We start from the raw sequence: 10095 nt of genomic DNA on the forward strand, positions 1-10095 counted from the left end.
TAACTACCTGGTACTTCAGGAGAACAAAACTTAAGTGACACCTCTTTTCAAAAGAGGGATGCCCAAGTCCTCACATTCCAGAATGTGAACCACTGAAGGTAAAAGTGCACAGTCTGAAAATACTTTGTTTGCTCTACACTGGACTTTCAACCCCACAATGCACACTAGTCATTCCAGGAATATTCCATTTGTTGATAAAAGATAATCTAAAATTTCTCATTACAAAGTATTAGTAATAACTAATTCCAAGGGCTTTTTTTGTTTTCAATCGTTGTTGATTTTGAGGACCTTCTCAAATTTTGCACAGATTCAAGCTAAACAGGACTAATATCAAAATAGAAAGTTTCACTTAAGCTAATCACAAGCACTTGAGGTTTTTTGTGGGTTTTCATTTTCTTTTTAACAAAAAAAGTCTGATTTTCACGAACAGGGATTACCAGCACAAAAGGTTGCGCTGTATACTGCACTATCAACTGGAGTTTAGTTAATACAGAGCAATCTTCATAAAGACATTGTTTCACTTTCAGAACTGTGATGTGGGTATGTGGTCCCTCCTAAAAATCTCACTCATTTCCCTATTGCTTCTATTTTCTGCTCTGCCAGCTGCCAGAAGGGAAGACAACATTCATGCTTTTCTACAGGGCCCTCCTTCTTCTTCCATGTAATTGCCGAAAATGAGACTTCTCATTTCTGCTATGCTTCTTAGAAAGAATCTCCAAGGTCTCTAATCCAGAACAACCGAATGTTTCTTTAGGAAAATAATTCCTTTTCTTCCTCCCTGGGCAGGAATTTACTGTTGGCACTCACATCAATCTGACAAACAGGCTTTCAGTTTCACAGAACAGATCATAAAATATCACTAAGTCACTTATTGATAGACACACCTGAGTAAGGTGAAAGAAAAAGTGATCTTCTGTTACTCAGCATCAGCCAGTTGTTCTCCTGAACTATGACGTGCTCACAGGTGGCCAAAGGAATTCACAAGTCAGTATTACTACCTTGCAAAGCTACTAGTGAGTGAAAACTACTGGCTTTCTACACTTCCTCACCTAAACAAAATGCCCCTATTTAATAGATACAAGTGTTTTTCATAAGCCCTTAGACTCAACTTCTGTTAACTAAAATCCAAACTACTAGACATGTTGATCACTGACACACGCAACAAACTTACAGAATGCTCTTCCAGGAATAATGAGCAATCACCCACGTTTCCATCAAAGCCACTCACAACTACATGTCCAAGTAAAAGGTCATTTTCTTAAGTCATGCATAAAAGAAACAAGTGACAATTTCCTTAGAGAACCGAGGTCTGTAAGGCATTTTTCTTTAAAGGCTCAGAGCAACTTAAGGAGTTTTTTCACTACGGGAATTGGGTTTTTTAATGCACTATAAAACACAGTTGTGGATAACACTTTTAGTCACCTGTGAAGAAGAACGATTATAGACACCTGGGAAGTCCAAACTTGCATTGGTATATTAAAACAAATTCCAACAATGATTAACTCAATTTTAAATAGTCATGGTGATCCTTCTAGCAAGGAGAAAAGCAGGAAGCAAAATTACTAAGGATAAATAAAGAGAGCCTGGAATGCTTGGCTTCTGGCATGGAATCAGAAATCCTATGCAAGATGCCTCATCACTATACAATCATAAACTAGGCAAGTCAGGATCAAATCAAAGCCAACCATACCCGAGTGGGAAACGGCTTAAGAGTAGCCAACAGGCTGTATCAAAGACTTAGGCTTTTGATTATCCAGACACAATCCACTGGCAATGTCCTCCCATAGAACAGTGTTGAGGAAACTCCCTGGGCGGTGAACACTGTCCGCACTTCTGAAGGAAGCTAAAATAGATATGCCATTTATTTCACAGAGCATGTCTTTTCCTTGAAGACACAAAGTTTCAGAGCTCACACAAATTTAAGAACTTCCAATCTTATCTTTGTGCATTTGCGGCCAATCATATAAGAAAACCTGAGCGAACACTGTCATAGTCATAATGAAATGGTTTCACATTTGTTAGAGTACTTTTCTTCCCACCTAATACTTCTTGTTCTAAACCATAAAGAAGAGGCATAACAAGCAATGAACTCGACACACAAAGCAGAAAAAACTTGGGATTAAATTAAGGCAATTAGCATGCAAGTACAGTATTTCTGCAGAACTAATAAGCTTCCCATGCCAATTTCACCTTTGGAAGATCATCATTAAGCTGCAAAAGTCAGCCTCATTCATGAGATGTTTGAAAACATCTTAAAAACTTACTGTTTTCAATATTGAGCTAGAACCCATCCCAGCTTTGTAAACCAGCTTGCCTAAGTAAGTATAGATAACATATAGATATGAAAATGAATTAATTTATAAAAACCTGGTACAACACATTTCCTACAACAGATTCTAAAACCCTGGACAGATGCCTTTCAGTACTCATAAGGTGCAAATAGCAGCCTGTAAGGGAGTTGGTCTTTATTTTAAAAAATGTTTTTACATCCCAGAGATAAAAGAAACTTTAATTTCACAAAACTATATAATCATGGTCTAGGAAGATGTACACAAGGACATAGCTTCGCTTCCCCTCTCAACAGCTCCCCAAAAGTAAAACCTTTCACTGCAGCTCATCACCCCTTCCATTTTACCAACCTGGCACGCCGTGGATCAAGCTGTAAACTCGATCACAGAATTTATGTGGATTAAATCTCACCCGTTTCTTCTTTTTTAAGAGTATTTTTAACACACAACAGTTCAGTGATCACTAAAGCTACATAAGACCTAAGAATATTTCTGTCAGAAAAAGCATAAGAAAAAAAAAAAAAGTTGTCACTGACCTCAAATGCTTCTCTTTCACCTTTCTTACTAGCATTTCATTAAGGGACCTACCTACCAGAAACAACACTGAGTGGAATATACAGTTCTTGTGGTTGGGTCAGCCCTGTCAGAGATACAAGCAGGGAGAACTGCAAACTTGTGGCTATTCCAGGCATAACAAATGCATCTGTTCAGAGATTAATGACTGGAAGAAGTTTATGAACAACGCATAGAGTAATTCTACTTCCTCCAAAGGACCTGCACATTTGTTTTGCTAATGCTACCTTCTATAGCACCTATAATGAAGTCTATCAGTGACATCTCATCATGAGGAGACAGAAAGAGGCGAGATGGAAAGCCAGCAAAAGTGTACACAAGCTATTTCCTTCTGAACATTTGTCTTTTCACCACTGGCACATCACAAGGATCAATTCAGCAGCTTCACAGAGTTAAACATAAAAGTACCACTACAAGCCCTCTGACAGAGGAAAATATTAAACATACCTCCAGTATACTGTCTCAGCGATTAAACCAATTAAATGGGCATTTCTGGCAATGAGATTTTCATCATACTAATCAGTGAAATTATTTAAAAGAAAACCAGGCACATTAAAAAACCATAATTTTTTTCATCACTGATTGAGAAAACACAGTTGGGCAAAACTGTCTTAGCACCATCTCCACACCAAAAAATCCCTTTATAATTTCTGTGCTGTAAAGGTAGCATTTTTCACAGTGTGCAGTAACTCAGTGAACTTTTCATGTTGCCCTTACCTCAGTAGGCAATTTTATGACATATATTGAAGGAATTTAACTGCAAAGGTGATATGAGAGTAAGAATTCAACCATGTGAGATGGGATTATTTTATCATCAATGCTTGATACATACTCATTACTTGCACTTCTAACACTATTTAATGGCATAGCCTTCAAAATCCAATTTTAGAAGCAGATGATGCAAATTTACCAATTACAGTTTCAGTAAGGCTAGTAATTTTCGGACACCTCTGAAAACATTTTTCCTTTTACAATGACAGTGGCAGTGGACTTCAACTCTATCACATGAACAGAAGTTTCTGCCAGTTCCCATGCAACTGCTCCCAAAGCTTTCTGAAGGGTAAAGGCACTGGAGAGGATGAAGGATGCCTATTAAGTCTCCCTCCAGGCCCCTTCTGTAAGTACGTTTTATCTAGCATATTCTTCCACTTCATACAAGCATTTCAGAGAAATGATCAGGTTCTCTAACTTTTCCAAGACGTTTTTAGATGAAAATGTTATACTGACATAAGTAATAAAATCGATCAGAGCCATGAAATGGGAGAATGATGTCACTTCTTGCTCCTGTTTCTTTCTAATCCTGATCTGCTAGAATTCACCTATTGTGCTGCAATAAACAGCAGTAAGATGGTTTGGATCTGTGCTTAACATAGCTTCAGCAAAAGAGCACTCTAAGTATACGAACACAACTTGCTGTTCTAAACATTTAGGCTGACAGAGTACTGACACCCTTACACAGTACAAGACCATTTCAGCAGATGTCAAATAAAACAATTAGAACAATATACTAACATTCCAATAAGGAATGATTTTTAAGATAATTCTGACACAAGATGAGAACAATTCTCATTCAGTTTACCATGCTCCATGCAACATCAGTGCATTTTTATCAGCAACAACTTAATTTCTTGAACACTTCAAAATATTTACTTAGGGAAAATGAATATACCAAAACAGTTTTGCTACTGTGTACAGTAATTCTCTCACCAGAATCATTGTAACATTTTTGAATAAAAACTTTCATTTTACACACTGCTCTCCTAAAAAGACGAGAGGCAATGAAAATTCTATCACCTTCCTGATTACATCAATTTAATCTGATGAACGTCTGAGACTAGAAATTCAGTAACAGGTAAAAATCATGTTATATGACCAAGAAAATTTTAAATTATTTTTGTAAGTACCTCTGGAATTCCTCCTTCTTATCCAGTCCTCTCTGTAGAATCCGACTAACTCATTATGAAATAAGACAGCAACAATTTTCCTCATATTTAACCTCTGGCCAGTTTCAAACGCTTGTGCTCATCGTCTTTCTCCATACATTTCCTAACAAATCAAGGGATAGCTCAAAGAACAAGACATTTCCAGTGCTCTTCATTAATAAATGTATTTTTAAAAAGCAAGTTCAACAAAAACATCCTATGTAACATCTTATGTTAAACACTTCAACTAAAGCCTGTCCTGGCAAAGAATTAAAATTACTCCATAGGACAAAACAGAGAAGTGACTTTAGCTCACTGAAAAGTGAAAAATACCAGCCAGTGTATCTGCATCAACTTGCGTAAAAACTATACTGCAGATACTTTTCTCAGTCTTTATAAGATTTTCAACTTTGAGTATGATTACTAGCAAGCTGAATCATTAAGGAATTTTACTTGTCTCTTTCACAGGGACCAATATGCTTAACTGGATAGTTATTAGTAATTTCTAGTATTAACCTCTTGAAAATAATACGGCATTTTCAATGAACACAGTTTTTAAGTGATGGTAATTCCTGCAGATTAGCAAGAAACTTAAATCTCTTGCCAATCTGAAGAACAATTTTAACTGGCAATTATAGCACAAGTTTCTCCACTAACCTTGTAGACGTTCCTAAAGCTGGAGACCATTTGACGTGCATACTCACTCAAAATGTGTGACTGTCAATCACAATATACTTTTTGAACCCTTAAAAGGACTCACTCAATACAACTTTTTGTAAGTTACATTTCCTTAAACAAAATTTCATTCCACATAGAAATACATTAAATGCGACTACTCAGCAGTCTGCCGTCATTTTTATGTATTATGAAACCTTAGCAATAAAACATATCTAGATTGCCCCTTTTTATAACACTTGTTTATCTGAGACTACCTGATTCAGCTGTAAATCAACATACGTTTTCTCCTAGCAATTGCAGAGAAAGGGTGTGAAACATCACAAAATAAGCACCTATCCATGCCCAGTTAATTGTTGGGTGCTGAAATACAAGCTGGACATTTTTGGCTTTTATTTTACAGTTTTACAATATTTTACAATTATTTACAATTGCAGAGTTCTAGATTTTTTCAGCAAGGTCCTCAGTATGAACTGATGTTAATAGGAAGCTGTGAAGCACATTATTTCAGTTCTACTTGAAAATTCAGTAATAAAACTACTGTTTAACAGAAAAGGAGGTATGATTTATTTTGCAACCTTTGGCTTCATTTGTTACAAAAAAGATTTGGATTTTTCTATTATTAAGAATGTGGTCTGAATTACTTAACGGCTAGGATCTCCAGCACCGTTGTTCTTGGTATTTGCATAACTGGCTTAGTCACTCAGATTTAACTCTGTCCCAGTTTGGTAGGGTTTTTTTTCCCCTCCAGTGGCTGAAAGACATTTGAAGAAGGAAGGCAAGTTTTACGACCAGTAAAGATCAGATTAATACAGCATAAACATGTTCAATTATGAGCACAAAGAAATAACTATTTCTGGCTAGAAATACTAGCTGATTTTATTAAAAATCTTGATGCAGAAGGAAAAGATAAAGGAGCACACGTTCATATTCTTGCAAAACTCAAATAAAACAGCAACACCAATAGTTTTACAGCAAAAAAAAAATTCAGCGGTTTGGGGAAGGGAGAAATGAGGCAATATCTACATATTCTGATACTCAGAACACCAAGACATCCTCTTGAAAAATAAAGCCTCTTAAAATCAATCCTATTGATCCTACAAAAGTTACCACAGCAGTCTCATACACTCCTTTAGACCAACAAGTGTTCTCTGTACCATGGCTTACCTTATTAAGAAAGGAATAAGCTGCAATATACAGGAAGTTCAAATGGTTCATGCCAATGTACTACTCCCCTGGAAAAAAACTATTTTAAATTCAAACCCGAAGGCAGCATTCTTAAGATAGTACACAAGGAAGGCAGACTCAAGACTATATAAAATAGCATCTCTTTTCACACTATTTTTTATATTCCTTTGAGAGATTAACAGCTAGCAAACTACTCAGCTTTCCTGAACTTATCTCTTAGCAATACTTTTTTGTCTGTCATCCAATGCCAAGTCAGAGAAACAGTGGTAGAAGGACTTTGTTGCATGCTGTACGAGTTAAACATCCAAGTAATTTTAAGGAAACACCTATCTGAAGATGAAATATGTAGGAGGGCAATAAATAAATTCCTTAGCGCCACTTACTTCAATGTTCTATGAAAGCAAAAAGCCTCCCTAACATGGACTTCAGTAAGGTAATTTGAGTGTCACCCACTGATATGAAAAAACACACACCAACTTAGGTGATGAAAAATAGTTGTATATTCCACTATCCACCACACCCACGCAAGAAGGATATCAGCATATCACACATGGACATCTACATCTTTATATAACTTATGTGTAAAGTATTCCCCGACCCATACTTTTGTTCTTCAAGATGATTTAGCAACTGATTTTTCTGTTCTTCTATTTTAATAGGAAACTTCTCAGCAGAGAAAAGATGATTAAACGGACAGTAAAATAGGAAGATTTGCCAGTTTAGATAAGTCATTTCAATAAACACCTAAATTCTTTCTTCAATAAATATCTAAATTAATTTTTCTGCTCAAAGGTGTTTTAGAAGCTGACGTGTCCCTGTCTGGAGGACAGGGGAATGAAGGGGAACAGGCGACGAGACGATTTGTTTGAAATAGAGTGGGTGTGATTTTTATAGTCTCACAAAACGGTGGATCCTCATTCGTCCATCACATGAATGGCAATATAAAGGTATCAGCCATGTGAAATAGTATACTTGTATCAAACCGAGCGTATCTGTATTCCCTCAGTAAATGAGAAATGACACTACACATACTGCTGTTTGTCCCCTTCTGAATACCTATAACCAGGCAAAAAAATAAAAAGTATTGAAATGTCAGTAAAAATGCTAAACCACAAAGACAGTGCCCAAACATACAGGTGGCTATTTTCTGCCACGTGAGGTAACAAATCCAAAAGAAATAAAACCTTCCAAAATGAACAGGTAAGTCACTGTCGCCTTAAAACAACCAGCATTAATACAGGAGAAAAATAAGTATACCTATATGAATTTTACACAGGTCATGTGACACTCATCTATACAGACACTCCTCTTTTCCCTCCCACCATCAATGATTTTCCCCATGCAAAAAAAAAAAAAAAAAAAAATCATAATATTCCGCTCTCCCCATCTTCATGAAAACCGATGCGGACAGCAGCCTTGCTTGGGAGACTCTTCACAAACCAGCCTCCCTCAGCAAGTCTCACAGCTAAAAAGCTTAATAAGATTTCAGTCGGGTTTTCGTTTAAATAAAAGACGGTAATGAACAATCCAAACCAATCTTTTCTTTCTGCACCAAGGAAGAAGACTTGCGCGTGTTTTGTTCCCCGGGCGGCACCGAGAGGCTCGGCGATGCCTGTGCAGGGACTGGACTGCCTGCGGCTCCACAGGGTGGAGGCTCACCCGAGCTGACATTGTCTGGATGCCACCGACTACATCCCTGGCGCATCCCCGGTCACTTCCCAGCCCTTCCGTGGCATGCCTTACACCGGGAAACCCGGGGCGGGGGGGAACGCACGGCCGCCAAAACCCGCCACCAGTCATCAGCACTGCAAAGCCCGCTTGAGGGGGGGGATCACCCGACGACGCCTGGGGCGCGGAGGGGCGCAGGACGCTGCCCGGGGGCCGCCAAACCCTCGCCCCCTCACACGCCTCAGCTGCGGCGCCCCCGCCCAGCCCCGGCTGTCCCCCCGCGGCCGCCCGCCTGAGGGGAGGCGGCAGGAAACGCCGCTCCCCGCCCGCCCGCCCGCCACGGCCCAGCGGGCGCCCCCGGCTCCGCCACCGCCCCCCTAAACCCCGGCAGAAACGCGGCTCCCCACTCACCTCGCCCCGGCTCCGGGGAAGCCCCGGCGGGCTGGCGGGCGGCGGCGAACCCCCACAACACCGAGGGGCGAGGCGGCGGGCACGCTCCCGCGCGCTGCCGGCGGCGGCACCCGGGCTCGGCTCGGCTCCGCTCCGCCCGCAGACCCCCGCTCCTCCTCCCGCCGCCGCTAATGGTGGCCGCCAACGCCGGTTCCCACCGCCGCTCCCTTCCTTTCCCGTTTCTTGTTTCCGCCCAGCGCGGAACCGCCTCCGCCCGGCTGCCAGAGCACGTCCCTGCCCGGCAGCGGAGACACGGCTCCGTCCACGCCGCTACCGCCCCGGCGCCCGCCGCCGCTCCGGGCTCCCCCCGCCGCTCACTTCCGGCGCGCAGGCCGCACCTCGCCCCGCCCCGCCGGGCCCGCCGCCAGCGCCCGGGGGGCGTTCGGGGCCCCGCCGCGCCGGGGCGGCTGCTGGCCGTTGGGTTGGGCGCGCGAGCGGCGGTTGGGCGCGCGAGCGGCGGTTGGCGGCCGGGTGCCCTGACGAGCGCCGTCGCCCCCGCCGCGGGGCCGCTGGTTCCCGCCCAGGCGGCCGCGCTACCGAGCCGGTCCGCCCCGAGCCGGCCGGGCGCCAGGCGGCGCGGAGCGGGTCCGCACGCGGCTGCAGCGCTGGGGCGTTTCCGTCCCGCGTCGGCACCGCGCGGTTCTGCGGGCAGCGGGTCACCGAGCCCCGGCCACCCCGCGGGGAGTCCCGGCCGCGCTCCCGCAGAGCCGGCGGCGGCTGCTGCCCCGCGGGTCACGCCCGGCTCTCCTCCAGCCGCAGCCTCAGGGCCGAGATCACCATTTTTTAACCACATACAAAGGGGCACAGAACGCGGGGCGCTGCGGCAAGCCGTGCCGCACGCCGTGCTGCACGGGCGGAGATCCGCTTAAACACAGCCCGTGCGGGGCTCCCGCGCTGCAGCGCCGAGGCGGCACCCTCCGCGCGAGCCGCTGTCGCACCGAGCCCGGGCGCGGCCGCGCTTCGCACCGGGTCCTGCCGCCCCGCGTTCGACCAGGGGAAACTTCGGTCAGCTAAAGCACGCCCTTTTCCGTAAATGAGAGCGATCGTACCAAATCGTGCTAGTTATTTTAGTTCTGAAAATACTGATTTGTGGCCAAGGGTATAAGCTAGGTCTCAAGCAACGTGGAAAAGCAGCTTTTAAAATATGAGCCAGTACACGGAGAAAATTATTTTCATGTGTACATGCAACTAGGTCTTTTAAAAGACAAAGTTCACACATACAATTCTAATGCATTTAGCAAAAAAATCTTTACTATGTAAATTATCCCTAATTTACATATATATAAATCACATCCAAATTTTGGGCAACATAATAAAATGCTGACAATTAA

At 42.8% G+C, this 10095-nt stretch overlaps 1 protein-coding gene across 1 annotated transcript in view; it reads right to left on the bottom strand.

Annotated features, from left to right (window-relative positions):
* Nucleotides 1-9082, bottom strand: part of RAPH1 (Ras association (RalGDS/AF-6) and pleckstrin homology domains 1) — a 97902-nt gene extending 88820 nt beyond the window's left edge. The window contains 1 exon segment of the mRNA XM_037398772.1: nucleotides 8726-9082. The gene's annotated coding sequence lies outside the window, so the exon portion shown is untranslated.
* Nucleotides 9083-10095: the final 1013 nt, after the last annotated feature.

The sequence above is a fragment of the Falco rusticolus genome, chromosome 8 (genome assembly GCF_015220075.1).
Source record: "Falco rusticolus isolate bFalRus1 chromosome 8, bFalRus1.pri, whole genome shotgun sequence".
Classification (NCBI taxonomy): Eukaryota; Metazoa; Chordata; class Aves; order Falconiformes; family Falconidae; genus Falco; species Falco rusticolus.